Source organism: Phalacrocorax aristotelis, chromosome 9, assembly GCF_949628215.1.
Source record: "Phalacrocorax aristotelis chromosome 9, bGulAri2.1, whole genome shotgun sequence".
Classification (NCBI taxonomy): domain Eukaryota; kingdom Metazoa; phylum Chordata; class Aves; order Suliformes; family Phalacrocoracidae; genus Phalacrocorax; species Phalacrocorax aristotelis.
In genome coordinates, this window is record NC_134284.1 from 8,887,118 (window position 1) to 8,903,479 (window position 16,362).

Here is a 16,362-nt window from a genome sequence, read left to right on the forward strand (position 1 = left end):
TTCTCTAATGGCACTGTAGTCTTGTGAAAATGTGGTTTGGTGGTTGTTTTTTTTCTTCTTTTTTCTTTTCCCCTGGTTATGAAGGCAAGTCTTTCTGACCAATAATCTATTTGTTGTAAAGAAGGATAATACAGGAATGATCTGACCCAAATATTTTTCCTTATGATATTATAAAAGGAATACTTTTTTGTACAGTTTAAAAAGTACAGACGCTTTAATAGTGTACATCAGTAAAATTAGGCATACACAAAAATTTACATGAATTTAAGAATTCAGGTTGCTTGCCAACTTTGCATGGGTGTTTAACAAGTTACAAGCAGAAATACACCTTTTCATTGTTAAACATCTCTGTTGCAGTATAGGAAGCATATTGAAGAGTGAACTATCTATTTTGGAGGGGCTGGGAACATGACAGGGGAACTTTCAAATAAAACTTGGTGGACCTTTTTGCTGTAGATTTGAAAATAAGTCCAGAAGGCTGAGCTTAATATAACATGTGGCAGGTGGCCTGCATTTGCCTGGAGAATTCCTCTAGGGCAAGACAGCTCAGCAAACACATAAATCCTTTTTTCTCTGTTATCTAGTTGCCATGGGAATTTTATTTATGCAGCAGATCCTCCCCAGTTCAGTTTGTGCCTAAAGTTTAACTGTACAGCTGTTACCGTAAATACTATATGGCAATATTTTCAAAACACAGCACCTCTGAACAAAAAGAACATGTCTTCCCTATTATTGATTCTGTTATGTTATGAAAATACCGTTTTGATTACAGTAGGATAGTCTTCCCCTAAAAGCTTGGTAGGTTGATCTAAAGTGTGCACATCCTGTACAGCTCTTCCTAGTAATGATTTACTTAGAAAAATACATACGGCATTTTATCTGAAGAGTATATTACACCAAGTGAAAATCGGTAACTTACAGGAGAGAACTTCATATGAATACAAAGTGCTTCTATAGCTCTCTGCTTACTTTCAGGCTATTGGGTTTCCTTCTTTGCTATAAGTAATAAAATATTAACGTGTAACTGATATTAGATTTTTTTTTTTGTTTATTTGTAGTTCTGCTTTGCTCACCAGGGACATGTGAAGAGTTTTCAGTTCATTGGCTCTGGTCTGATTATTAGAAAGAAATTTGTTTGAATCCTGATCTGAGCAACAACAAATAAATGGCCAAAGTTTTCTTTGTGCAAAACAACATGGGTTTATGAATGAAAAATAGAACTTGCGCTTTTTTGGGAGTGAACGGATTATCCAACACCATCTGTATCCTGACCCATCCTTTGCAATCTCTAGAATGCAGAGTATATTAACTAAAGGAATTAAAAATAGAGTTATAGTGCCAAGAATTCATCAGTATCTTACTATTGATTGGAAAGTTTTCCCTGTATATAAATGAAATATTTACTCTTTCCAAAAAACTGTGGACAATGTATTCTAAAGTACTGCTTTACCTAAATACAGCTGTCGTCAAAATACAAAATCAAGGCTTCAGGACAAAATTTTAACGTTAGATTTTAATGCAGGTTTTTTTGGCACAAAGCATACTGGTTTAATGTCAAACTGTGTTCCTTCAGTAACAGTTATTAAACAAGATTCCTGGTATGAGCACACAGCTTCCAGGTATTTCCTCTTTTAGTATAAACTGCCTGAATATTCAGAAAATAAATTCCAGTAAGATTAGTAGAATAAAGTAAATGCTTTAAATGACAGCAGTTTGGCAATCTTGAGCTTTGCTGTTCAGGTGGTGTTTTGGGTCTCTTAAGCTTGTTTGCTGCTAATCTTGATGCTAGGGGAAAAAAAATTACCTGCACAAATTTCTGTTGAAACTTATTGTGTCTTAAGCCAGGCTGAATGGCAAATATATGTAACATAACAGAGAACTTCTATTCCCTTTTCACTGGTAGTCATTTGAAAGTGTGTGTGTGTGGGGAACTGCATAAGTTTGCTAGCAGCTTTACTCATTGCTTGTGAGAAAACGAGTTTATTGTCTGGCTGACTGACAGATGCTATGTGGACAAAGCCTGGTCAGGAAATTTTCCTGGCCAGGATTTGAGACCTGCTCAGTTTTTATTTCCCTGCAGTACTATTGAGGTATGGAGGGCTAGGCCAGCAGTCCTCAAGGGCTGGAGTTGCAGCTCTGGTATCATGCAGTGAGTGTTTTGGTGGACTTAATGGGTTTAATATAACTTTGCATGTTTAAAAGCTCATTAAGCTGATATGCAAACACAGCCACACCTACTGTAGCAGATAAATATGTTACTTTCTGATGTGACACATGAGATCATATGGAGTATGGGGATAGGCTCTTCTTGCTTTGATACTGACAGAGAAGGCATTTCTGATCTTGCTCGTATGTGAGGTGCTCCTCAGTACTGTCTGTGCAAGAATAATCCTGGAGGTTACTTAGGAGCAACAGTTATAATGGACTGGGGAATGAAAGATCATGAGCATCTAAATTTAAAAGATTCATGCACAGGAAGTGAGTGTGTTGATCAGTCCTCTCTCTTCATGGCATTAGGTTTTCTCTAAAAAGGGCCTTTCCTCTTTTTCAGACGATGAGGGTTTTATGAAATTTTCTGACTTCAGGGAAAACTTATTTATCTGGCATATCTTATTTTAATAAGATAGAAAGATAACTTGATTGATATTGCATAACTGCCTTCATGGGGCAAAAACCTGGGATACCAGAGTTGCTTTGAAAGAACAAGCAATGGTAACGTGAGGCCCGGGATGGGAGCTGAAACCTGACAAGTTTAACAGAGAAACAATGTACCCTTGGGCAATTATTCTGAGAAAATGTTGGGCTCACCATCGTAGATGTCTTCAAATGTAGACTGACTAAATTTCCATAGTATATACGTTAGCTAGCAAAGTCACTAATTTCAGTAGAGAAGTTCAGAAGCTATCAAATGAAACTTAATGATTTATTATGTGAAAGGCCAAAAGTAGATAACCTAACACGTCATTCTGGTCTTAAATACCATTATCAATGAGCTTTTACAGGGATAAACGATATTGTTTGTTCTTGCACACTTGTAGATTCTCCTGAATGTGATCTGAAAACAGAAGAGAGGAGCCTTCTTCCTCTCCACGCCACAGAGGGAACATACAGAATTCCCAATAGTATATCTTTGAGAACTGAAGTCTTAGCAGTGTTCCTGTGAAATTCCCAGACCAAAACAAGAGGCATGTATTTCTTTCCCTTCATCAAAAGGGCAACTTCTTTCATTAACACATGGAAATCTTTATGTAATAATTTTGAAAATTTTTAAAACAGAATTCACATATTTAACTGGTCATTCAGGAATTAGACGTCATCACTCCTCTCAGTCCGGAAATACTTAGATGTACAATAATAGCACACTGTTATTGCTTCTAATCAAGAGATTTTTAATCGTAGAATCATAGAATAGTTTGGGTTGGAAGGGACCTTTAAAGGCACCTCATCTAATCCAACCCTCCCTGCAGTGAACAGGGACGTCTTCAACTAGGTCAGGTTACTCAGAGCCCCGCCCAACCTGACCTTGAATCTACCACCTCTCTGGGCAACCTGTGCCAGTCTTTCACCACCCTTGTCGTAAGCTATTTTCTTCCTTATATCTGGTCTGAATCTACCCTCTTCTGGTTTAAAACCATTACCGCTTGTCCTATCACAGCAGTCTCTGCTAAAAAGCCTGTCCCCATCTTTCTTAGAAGCCCCCTTTAAGCACTGAAAGGCCACAATAACATCTCCCCGCAGCCTTCTCTTCTCCAGGCTGAACAACCCCAGCTCTCTCAGCCTTTCTTCGCAGGAGAGGTGTTCCGTCCCTCTGATCACTTTTGTGGCCCTCCTCTGGACGTGCTCCAACAGGTCCATGTCTTTCCTGTGCTGAGATCTCCAGAGCTGAATGCGGTACTCCAGGTTGGGTCTCACCAGAGTAGAGGGGCAGAATCACCTCCCTTGACCTGCTGGCCACGCTGCTTTTGATGCAGCCCAGGGCACGGTTTGGTTTCTGGGCTGTGAGAGCACATTGTTGGCTCATGTCTGGCTTTTCATCCACCAGTACCCCCAAGTCCTCCTCTACAGGACTGCTCTCAATCCCTTCATCCCCCTGCCTGTATTGATACCCAGGGTTTTCCTGACCTAGTGTGCAGGACCTTGTACTTGGCCTTATTGAACCTTGGGAGGTTCATGTGGACCCACTTCTTGAGCTTGTCCAGATCCCCCTGGATGGGATCGTTTCCCTCAGGTGTGTCAACTGCACCACTCAGCTTGGTTTTGTCTGCAACCTGAGGGTACACTCAGTCCCACTGGTCTATGTCACTGATGAAGATATTAAAATAGTACTGGTCCCAATATGGACTTCCAAGGGACACCACTTGTCACAGATCTCCATCTGGACATTGAGCATTAATGTAAGACTTTATAATTTACCACTGATTCTCTGTGGCAAAAACTGGAAATTAAGGCAGCAGATCAGATTTTCTACTATCACGGGGTAGAAACAGAAGAAAAATGTTTACTACCACATATTTTTAAGAAAGAAGAAAAAAGCTGTAAGCTCTTCATAAATTTAGGTAGCCTCAGTTTTGCATTCTATAGCATATTTATGTAGTAAAACTCCAGTAAATGTAGGACATTTATTTTTTTAAAAGGTACATTCAATGATGAAAACACTAATAACAGAGTGTTAGAACATATGTATTGTATAAGTAGATGTTTCTGTTAGTATAGTCTCAATTATCTTGATAGAGATAATTGATGTGCAATAAAGAAAATAAAGAAAAATGTTATGCATACCTGATGTAGTGACTTTGCAAAATTAACTTATGCATTTTAAAATATTTTTCGTCATTGCCAATATACTCCTGAAAAAGTTAAAAAGGAACTTAAAAACCTTTTTCCATTTTTATTCCATCTGTGCATGAAAATGCAGTAGAATTCAGTAGGTGCAAATATCTTTGCCAGAAATTGAGCATTTGTAGTGACTAAACATAATTAGTGCTATTTTTTTTACTTTCCTGGGTATTAGTTTCTCTTATAACTTAACACATGTCATAAAATAGTAATTCCTCAAATTTTACTTTTTTTTTTTTTTAATGGTACATGTTGCTTTTAGAGGAGCTGGTAAGAGAAAACATTAAAAATAATTAAAATATAGATATGAAGGAATTTGTGCTTTGCCTCACTCATGTTAACACCTGCTTTCTCAGTAGAGTGTAGCTTCATAGCTAAAATGGAGGGGTTTTGAAGGATGTTTGCTCTGTGTGGTATGCCATATTTTTTTCTCTTCAGGTATTTGTAGTTGACTGAACTGCAGATACGCTATGTTAGCTTAGTCAGAAAGAATATAAAATTAGCAAAATTAGGATTAGTTCCCCTGAGCCAATGGAAGCTTTTCACAGCATTCTGCTCTAGCAAGCCCAAAGTACTCATGAATAACCCCCCAGAGGTATCGTTAGCTGGAAATATTAATTTCTTCTACACATAAACACTAATAGGAGATACTAAGAGGAACAACATGGGAGGAGATAGTGTGTTTGGATTCTGGACTCTGTAGTCCATCCTGTAACAGAATTGAAGAAAGTAACACCAGAAAACTTGGACCATTCCTGACTCTTCTGAGCTCAGCAAAAATCTGTGTTGACTGTTATATGTGAATGCACATACTGCTGTCTCTGTTACAGGTTTCTGTACTACTTTAGATGCCAAGGTTATTGCTTCTTTTAGTTCTAGTAGCTGGCAGAAGACACCAAATTTTGAAGGGGTTTCCGTTGTTACAGGAAAGGGTGGTTTGATAGTCATGGTGCTCAAAATAAGAGTAGGGAGAAACCTGCAAGTTGGCAGCATGCATGGGAAGTAGGAAACAGAATACAGGAGAGATGGGAAGAAACATCATCAAAACACTGGTGCCAGTCCTCTCTCTCAAAAGCTATGCGCTGTTTCTTTAGCCCCCTGCCACCCCCCTCCCCACTCCCCTCACCCCCCCATTTTCTCTCCATATTAAATCAGTGTGTCAAACTTAATTGCATGTTTTAAAGAGACAGAGCTTGCGTCTCTGGGGGGCAGTGAAGAAGATGGGGGAGGAATGATCGAAGCATGTTGTGGTTTTTTTTTTTTTTTTTTCCCTTGCGACTCTTCATCACTTTGAGCACTACTGATAACCTATTCTCCAGTCAGAAGAAGTGGGAAGACCCCTTGATGCCTTAGCTTGTCTGAAAATTTTGGTGCAGGTCCTTACTGGGCCCGAAGCTGCTGGTTGGTGCTGGAGCTCTGTCAGTGATACTTGGGGTTGTTATTTCAGTGCAGCTGCTCTCCATTGATAACTATGTTTTCTCCCCTTGTTTCTGATATTTTTACTTCAGTGAATAATTATCTTCCCTTGTTCTCCACAACCCAAAGTCCAGTTTTCTCTTTATTTTTTTTTTCTCTTCACCCAGTCCTTTGAGAAAGCCAAGTAGCATTCTGCTGTTTCCAAAGGGCATTTATTCTGCCAATTTGTTGCCCAGAGAGGCTGAGAACAATTATTTTTCAGCTTTACTTATCACCACTTTGGTGATAGCTCTCAAAGTATTAGTCTTCCTTTCTGTTCTTACCACTTTAAAATGTCTTTCAAAGGCTCAAATACAATTTGTATATTGAAAAAAAAAAATCAAGTATACTACAATGGCACCTATTGGTTTTTCACATTCGGAGCCTGAAATCTTGGAAACATCTATGTTGTATTTAATAAAATTTTACCTTGTAGTAAGGTATAATTGAAACGCTGAATACATGCAGTAGAAAGATTATGGAAATATATGTTTTGCAGTTCAGCTTGTGTATTACTGGTATGATTTAGTTTTCCTTGGCCATGTATATCTTATAACGTATCAAATACTGCTTTTCTGAAAGAATCCTACTAATCACTGGCAGTTTCATTCCTTTTGAATAAAGGTTATTTTTCATAAAATTTCTTATATTAAGTTGGCAATATTTTTTGTTTTTTAATTTTAGGGTTTTTTTTTCCCCTTGATTAGACTTGCATTTTTGAACTCTTCACTTTTGACAGCACACTCAAGGAGTTTGACTTAGAAGTCAATTTGGCTTTGAGGGTGTGGTATTAAAGACATGAAACTTGTATATTATTTGAAGACTAATCACTTTAAGGAATGTATAAGTCACCGCAGGCAACACGCTGCGACACCAAGGAAGTTACGGTGCACAGTTTCTCCTGGTGAAATCAGTGAGAAAGGTCTGTGTTTACGTATGCAACTGACATAAATACAACTTTTCTCAGATCTGTATGATATTAATTAATTATAATTCAGCACATACATTTTATAAATATATACTGTGTAATTACATAAATCTACTTAGGTCCATAATGTTTAGAAACATCAAACACACTTACTGGTAGCATTCTTGTCTTCTTGCTACTAGATATTGTGCTAAATAACAATGATACATCAGAAACAGAGAGAATAAAAAAGACTACTTCTGTGTGATTTTATCTGCCTGGTTTCTTCACTTAGTTGTGCTTAAAACGTCTTGAGGCTGTGGACTTGTATTATTGATGTCTAGAGAAACTTACTGAATCACTTTGTTCCAGAATTTTTTATCATTTATTCTGAAAATACAAAAGTGTTATCAGCCATATTTAGAAGAGAACTTATTGGTTTTATATTTTTATTTCTGTGCACAGCTTAAGCTTGTTGGAGAAAGGACCAGGCTCCCTTTTGTCCTGCTTAACTCATCCACTGAATCTCACATTTTGATATGAAGAGAGTGTTTCTAATTAACTATGAAGGAATTGGGGTGACTTTAAAATTAGCACTTAAAATATCATTCTAATATTACTTACTAAGCATTTTGTGCTGCATATTTATATTTTATTGTTCGTTGCATGGTTGGTAGGGCACAACAGGACAGAATATGGAACAGCATGTCACCTCGTTACTACTTCATAGGTCTCAGTGGAGTTTGAAGTTGCTCAGGATTGGGCCCTATATCTGTACTATTTTCTCACTTGTACAGCTGTTGCTAGCTGCTTCCTTTTCATTTGGAAAAACAGAGATTTAGAAATTTACATAATCTGATCTACAGTCTGTACAAACAGAATTTCAGATGCTAATTTTCACTTGTTTGTTAATCAAAGGTTTTGAAAAGGCAATGTTAGTGTATTATTAATAACTTTAAAGTACATCCTGTTTATGAGGTAATAACCTTCTGTTGTGGGCTGAACTGACTTTGAGCTTAATTAGCTCAGAATTTGTTTAATACAGAGTTAATCAACCTCACAGGGGCTGTGGAGGAGTTTTGGGTTTGCTTTGGTTTTTACTGAGCAAGCTTCAAAAGATACAAAGTAACAAAGGATGGATGTGCCCTAAGAAAACAAATATATGTGATATGTGTTGAAAAACCCTCAAACCTGTAGAATCAAAAATCACTACCAAAATCAGAAACTCTTTAAATAGATTATTTGCCATTTTTTTAAAAAAAAACCCAACAAAACCCAAACCCTTTTTACAGTTTCACAGAATTTTATTGCTCAGCATGAGAATCTAGAAAGGAAAATAAGACAAGGGCATTATATACATATATGTATATATCTGTATGTCCATAGATGTTATAGAGTTTGATTGGCCCTATTATAGAGAGATTGGAACTATTATAATAGTAGTGTGGTGTGGAACAGAAATACATCTGTCTACTTTGAAACTGGAGTGATTGTTATAAAATGCCAAGAAAGTATATCCCTGTCTGTTTAGAGTAAAAAGATTTGGCTATAGTATCTTAATAAAAAACAACCACAAATGGTTGTGATTTAATGCATGGAAGTTGGTCACATGAATTTGAACTAACAATAGGACTCACATTTTTAATATCAATCTTTGAAATAACTTCAGATATTGGGAGATTTTTTCCTACAGCAGTTCAAAAAAAGAAAATCAGTTTTGATATTTTTCTAAGGTGTGTGCAATAGTTCAAACAAGAATCAGTTTGAGAATCCCATTATCTGTGTTATACAGGAATCTTCTGGGTTTGGAGTCTAGACATCTGTATAGCTTGATTCTAAATTAACCTGTTTCCCATTACATTTAAGTACAGAGTAAGTTCAGTGCAGTGTATCTTTGTAACAGATATTGGATCACAGTATCATACAACAGCTCAGCCTGGAAGGGACTTTAGGAGGTCTCTCGCCCAACCTCCTGCTCAAGCAGGGTCAGCTGCCAGACTTCTCGGGGATTTTTCTAGTCAGGTCTTGAAAAATCTCTAAGGACAGAGCTGCTACAACCACCCTATACAACCTTTGGCACTACTTGACTGTCTTTGCAGTGAAAAAGTTTTCTTTTATATCCAGTCTGAAACTTTTGTTTGCACTTACTCCTGTTGTTCCTCACCACCTGCCATGAACTGCTGCAAAGTGCCTGGCTCCACCTTCTCTGTGCTCTCCCCAAAGGTATTGGCAGGATGCTCTTAAGTACCTACCCCAAATCCACCTCTTTTCCAGGCTGAGCTAGCCCCATTCCTGCAGCCTCTGCTCATATGGCAAGCGCTCTGGCCCCTGACCATTTTGGATCGTTCTTTGCTGAATTCCTTGAGCTGACCAGTATCTTCCCTGAACTGGTGAACCCAAAACTGGACGCAGTATCTAGATGTTGTCTCCCAGGGCTGAGCATGGGTGGATAGTGTCTCCTCTTGATCTTCCAGCTGTATTCCTGTGAGCATTGCCCAGGATGCTGTTGTGCAGGGGTGCGCTATGAGCTCACGTTCAGCTCACCGCCCAGCAAGACCTCATGGCCTCTCAGGCTTTGTCCATGTGCAGTTCCACATGGTTCCTCTTGGCCCAGCCCTCCAGCCTATCTGGATCCCTTTGGGTGGCAGCCCTGCCCACAAAGTGCATCAACTGGCCCCCCTCAGTTTGCTGTCATCTCCACAGTTGACAAGAGACCACTCTGACACTTCCCCCAGATCACTGATAGAGACTTTAAACAGGCAGGTCCTATGATAGACCCCTGTGGTGCTCCAGGTGTTACCAACCTTCAAGACACAGTACAACTCATCAACCACTACCATCTGAGGTGAACCATCCAGCCAATTTTTTTACCCATTTAGTTATTTTTAATTATTTACTAGTGTATTTTGAAGAGAACAACTTTCTTGGATAACAACTGGATCTACTATTACTGCTGTCAAATGAGGGAATGCTGCCAAAGTATATTTTAAAAATTAATTTTTTGTGTGCTTTTTAACAACTTTTTATATTATTCAAAATTGAATGTTCCAACTTCAGTAGATGGTTCTTGAGTTTGTAATCTTGTCGTCTGGTTACTTCTGATGAGGTGCCTTATGAAATCAAGAACGGTATCCTAGAATGGCTTATAAATACTGTAAAGTGCACAGGAATTTTTGGCAAGCTTCATAAACTATATGAACAGGACACTTGAGGATTGCAAAATTCTTTTTTTTTCCTCATTCTGTTGAACATGAACTGTGTTCAGAATATTTCAGCATGGACTAAATATGACACTTCAGAAGTTCAAGCCCAAGCAAGGGGGTGGGGATGCTCCATTTAGCTTTTACTAATATGTTAACCTTAGAACAGGTACATTCCATAACGGGTCTACAGTACAAAGGTGAGAGGTGAAAATAAGTAGTTTTGGACATGTATGTGATTAAACCAAGTTGAAGCTATTTTTACAAAACCAAGCCCCTATGTGTCATTGGTGTTTCAAGCTTTTTTTTATTAGTCTAAAAAACCCAAATTCTTCAGCTTAAGCAGAAGCTATGGATACGGTATATAAACTACTTGGCAGAACCTGAAACCCTATATGTTCTGGATGTCGGAACAGATGGTTATAATTGTCCTGGTTTCAAAACGGATTAATAAATCTTTGACTGTATTCCTTTTCTGCTGTTTTACAAGCAGGAAACTAAAATATAAAATGGAAATTAAAAGTATTAATCAGCTAGATGAAATCCTTTTGGTTTCCTCATTACTCCTTCCTGGCTTCTTCTGAAGTCTTTAGCTTAAGTTTATCTGCATTAACTCTGATCTAACAAAACTTTTTGAAACCAGTCCTTAAGAAGGCAGAATGTGGCAAGTCTGTAGTGAACCTCCAAGAGGCACAAAACACAAGAACCCTACAAATATTTGCAGATGTAAATTCCAGCAACTTGATTTGTGTGTTAGAATAAAATGTAAATCAGAGATGGAATCCATTTCGTACGGATAGAATTTCTTTTAGTGTGTGAAAGCAATGAAGGACTGTTCTTGCTCTGAGGGAGAATTAATGGAAATGTTTGCAAATTCTATGATTCTCTGTTGCAAAGAATCAAATCCTAATATGTTTTTAAAATTTCTCATTTGTATCTGTTAAAACATAACCCTATCACCCAAATGTAGTCTCCAGCTAAGGACTGTGTTATATTATCATTAGGAAATTGCATGGCTAAAGCATCTTTCCTTGGACCCTGATGTCCTGATAATTGTTGTTCTTGTCAGTGAGTATTTTCCTTGCCAAGTTAAGACCTGACCTACTGGTATCCAGATACGAACTTTGGACTGTATATGTGCAGAGTCTCACTGATTTCAGTCAGACCTATGTTCAGTGTTATAATGAATACTTAAATAATGAATTGAATTTATGCCTTCAGGAGGCATCATCATATAGGCAAAAAAAAATCCTGGGGAGGAGGGGAAGTGTTGACATTCATCTCTTGTTTCAATTATCATTTAATTTTTTTTTTTCAGTATGGCTTCCCATGCTGTTAACTCTGTCCTTCTGAGGCTGCTAAAAGAATTTTCATTTCGTAAACATCTTGTAAATCTGAATAAAACTTACAGATCCATAGACTAATGTTTTGGCTAAATATTCATGTCTAGGACAGTAAAGAAGACATTCCATGTAGCTGAAATGTTTCTCTGCAGCATTTTGTTTCTTGCAAGAATGCAAGAAATATACTGGGATTTCTGACATGCACTGTCTCAAACCGGTCTGAAGCTGATGGATTTGTCAGGCAGTGCTATATTTGTGAGGGTGATTTCCCATCTTTCAGTACCATAGTGCAAAGTGCTCTCACAGCCCAGAAACCAAACCGTGCCCTGGGCTGCATCAAAAGCAGCGTGGCCAGCAGGTCAAGGGAGGTGATTCTGCCCCTCTACTCTGGTGAGACCCAACCTGGAGTACCGCATTCAGCTCTGGAGATCTCAGCACAGGAAAGACATGGACCTGTTGGAGCACGTCCAGAGGAGGGCCACAAAAGTGATCAGAGGGACGGAACACCTCTCCTGCGAAGAAAGGCTGAGAGAGCTGGGGTTGTTCAGCCTGGAGAAGAGAAGGCTGTGGGGAGATGTTATTGTGGCCTTTCAGTGCTTAAAGGGGGCTTCTAAGAAAGATGGGGACAGGCTTTTTAGCAGAGACTGCTGTGATAGGACAAGCGGTAATGGTTTTAAACCAGAAGAGGGTAGATTCAGACCAGATATAAGGAAGAAAATAGCTTACGACAAGGGTGGTGAAAGACTGGCACAGGTTGCCCAGAGAGGTGGTAGATTCAAGGTCAGGTTGGGCGGGGCTCTGAGTAACCTGACCTAGTTGAAGACGTCCCTGTTCACTGCAGGGAGGGTTGGACTAGATGAGGTGCCTTTAAAGGTCCCTTCCAACCCAAACTATTCTATGATAATTGGGTCTGATATCTTAGAGTCCTGTTTATGGCTTGTTACAGTTAACACTTCCATGCTGTCTTTGGGCTGGGTTAATCATTGGGTTGATGTTGGGTTTCATTTCTGTGCTGGAGACAGGTTAAAGCAGCAAATCCAAACAGTGCTTTTATTGTCTGGATCAGTTCCCTGGAAAAGATTGAAATATAGGTTATGTTGATTTTCTTTAGTTAAATTCAAGTAAAATGTAGATTTTTCTTTTTGTGGTTCTAGCTATAAGCACGACGCCACCTTAATTTTTGATGTAGCTTTTATTTATATATTTATATATTATTCACAGTATAGGATTACCACTTCAACATCCATATTACTGTTGGAATCTGAAGTGCCTTTTAAACATCACATTGGGAAGATTATTAAGACCTCCTACTGTCATTTGAAAAATGAAACCATACTTTGTCCGTATTTGTCCGTGTCTGTTTATGAGAAGCTGGCTCAGGGTTTTATCTCCTCCAAGCTAGACAACTATAATACTTTGCTCGCTGGCCTGCCAAGTGGTCTCATTACCAAGCTTGAGCAAAACTCTTTTGCCAGAGAAGTATATCTTGCAAAAAAAGACAGCATATCTCCCTAATCCTAGCATTGCTGTGTTGGCTACTCAGAAACAAAGGATTGATTGTGAAGTTGACCTGTCAGCCCCTTCATGGTCAAGGTCTTGAATATATCTCCTGATTTAATTTTGAGATATATCGCTTCCAGGCCTCTGTGCTCTTCAGTGCCCTGTTAGTGCAAGTTCCAATTACGAAACTACAAACCTTGCGTGGTGGAGGATTTTACCATTATGCCCAACAGCTAAGGAATAAGCTGCCTTTCTCAGTTTAGGAAGCTCATGCTCTTTGCTTAAATCTCTTCTTCTGAAGATTTGCTTGTCTGTCTTTTTCCTTTTTTAGTGAGTAACATTTTATACACCATAACTCAGTCATTTGGGGACTGTAATATATTCTATGCTGCTACGCAGAATGAAGTGGTAATTGTAGTTTCAAGTAGAGGTACTTAAGTTCTTTTTTTTTTTAGCTGGTTTGAAAAAAAAAGCTTTTAAAAATAAATTATTATTTTTGTCAAAAGGCAAAGCATTTTATAGGAAAAGATTCTTAGATTTAGGATAAGGGAGCAAAGAGGAGTGCCTCAAGATTATTGCACCCTCCATTATCCAATAATTGGTTGCTTATTTGGATTTGAAAAGCTCAGAGCAAAACGTAGGTATGTTCCCTTTACTGGAATATTTTAATCATGAAGCTGTTGGCTACTCTGGAGTGAGGCTTTCTAAGTCGCTTCTATGATGAATGTGTTATTCATATGACTAAGGTTAATTGATGCTTGGACCTGAAATTAGATCCAATACATCTTGCTATAGACCATATGCTGTTCTAGAGTAAATATCTGTACCTTACCTCCACCTTTTGTTATACTGTTAGAGAAAACTGGGGAAAAAAAAAAAGTCTAGTTTTCATCCCAGCATGGAAGAAGACTTTTTTAATTGCCTGTAAAAAGTTACAGATATTCTATTTTCATAAAAAGAGACTGATTTACTTCTGTTAACCAGTGGTCCTTTGCAGAAAAAGTATATAGTTTTTATGTTTAAATTAAACACAGGGAACTAAATTTTTAATGTTAAAATATATTACACCCTCCAAAGTGAAGGAGTGTTGTGGTCAAAGGGAAAAAAAACCCAGACTTTTGTAGCAGCCTTCCAAATGGATAGAAAAAGGGATAAGACATTTCTCAGAGACAGAGAAAAGGGGGCTGTGGTAATATAGACACGAAATGATGACAACCTGGGTGAGACTTCTGGTTGTTTGGATCTTGGAGGTCGAAATCTTGCCCATTCTTGTGATAAGCTATTAGCTGAATGTGTGACGGCTTATAAAAAGACATGCCGAAGCAGCCATTAGAGAGGTAGAGGAAGAATTAGGATGATGCAGTAATGGAAAAAGTGAGAGGGTGGAAAAGAAGATAAAGCTTTGGAAAAAGAGTATGCTTAGTGTTGAAGAGCAAGTAAGGTGTGGAGATAGACTGGTGGCTTGAGGGATTAGACATTCTGGTGAGGAGAGTTATAGTGAGTGCAATTGTGGAAGTCAAATGGAGATTGGGTGAGAAACTGAGGTAGCAGTTTTAAATTACATGCTCCATACTTCGAGAGGAATGAGAGGTGCGGTGCTAGGTGGAAAGGCTAAGGGAGTAACCATGGAAGTTTTCTTGTGGCATCAAGGTGACTGCAAAGGACGGATGTAAGAACACTGTACATATTTGCTAATAAACATATATTGTATTACAAATAAAACAAACTATAACAAGTCCTGAAAAGTTTGATGCATCGGATAGCAAACAAACTCTGAGTTCACCAGAACTGAGCAGGTGGCTGGGCAGGTTTGGTGGGAGAGACGGCAGGTGACAGACTGTTCTTCTCCCAGGGCGTGCTGATTGTCGTGGTAGGATTTGTGCTGTGCTACCTACAGCAGCAGTACCTGCTAGTGTCTACATGCTTCGCCTTGTCAGGGTCTGTATATTTGGCAACACAATGGTCAGTTCTTGCTCGTTATCTGTCAGTTTGTTTTTTATCGACAATGGTTCTGTTTCAACAACCCATTGATACGCTTAGCTGTAGATACAGCCTTAGATACACCGTATAGCAGCAACAGATTCTGCAAAGCTGCAGCTAACAGCAAAGTAGAGAGTTTAAAAGTGTTTGCAGTGCCCAGGTGAGTGAGGAGGAGGTTTATGCAATGATGAAGACTAAGGCATAGCTCTGTGTTAGTCTAAGCAGACCTACAGGAAGGTTTTTGCAGTATTAAAACTTTTTTGGCAGTGCTAATGGGGAGGCCAAAAAGGGTTAAATTCTACATAATAAAAATAGATATAATATTTTTATATTTATATGTATACAGTTTTTTGATAGGAAAAAATCATGTTCTTCTGTTGTGTCAGGAAAGAAAGGGAGGAGTGTAGGATTATGGAGAGGAAAAAGGGAGGCAGTTTCAGTGACGAATCTGCTTCTGTTAAACTGGATTGGCTGATATTTATGTGGAACTTCCACAGTAATTTTGTTTCATATGCTAATGTGATACCAGGTTTTATGCTGGGTGGTAGTGATTGGTTAGGATTTTTTTCTACAAATTAGTAATTATTTGTAAAATAAATAGCAGTTGTTATCCTTTCGCTAGAGAAGGTGAGAGAGTGGAGGACGAAATGAGATATTGTTAAATGAAAATGTATGTGCTTCTTCAAAATAACTGAAAATATTACCCTCAAAGAAATTAACTGAATGCTAACTGTACTGTAATGTATATATAAGCACCACTAGTGCATAAAAATATGGCTTAACGTAAAATATTTTATCAACATATTATTTTCTGTTCACCTGAGCTTCCAACAGGTTAATTTCTTACTTCTTCCCTTGTGGATTACAAATCAAATATTGTAACATGGGAGGTATTAGCAGTTTTTTGTCAGCCAACTGAATGCAAAGCGTCTGCCAACTAAAACGATGTGTATAGTTCATATAAATTCATCCATTTCGAGTTATAGATATTTAAGGTGGATTTGAAATGTTAAATTATTGCAGAAAGCCTTGTGTGTATTGCATATACAAAATAAATTTAACATAGTAGTTCTGTAAAATGAAGTTGTTCTCAGTTTATTTTTGCAATAAGTGACCATTTAGGGAATCCAGGTCATGTTAT

General features: G+C 38.2%; 1 protein-coding gene across 2 annotated transcripts in view; it reads left to right on the plus strand.

The window, feature by feature from the left end:
• NPAS3 (neuronal PAS domain protein 3) overlaps positions 1-16,362 on the plus strand; it is a 628,153-nt gene that overhangs the window by 126,490 nt on the left and 485,301 nt on the right. The gene's annotated exons all lie outside the window — the stretch shown is intronic.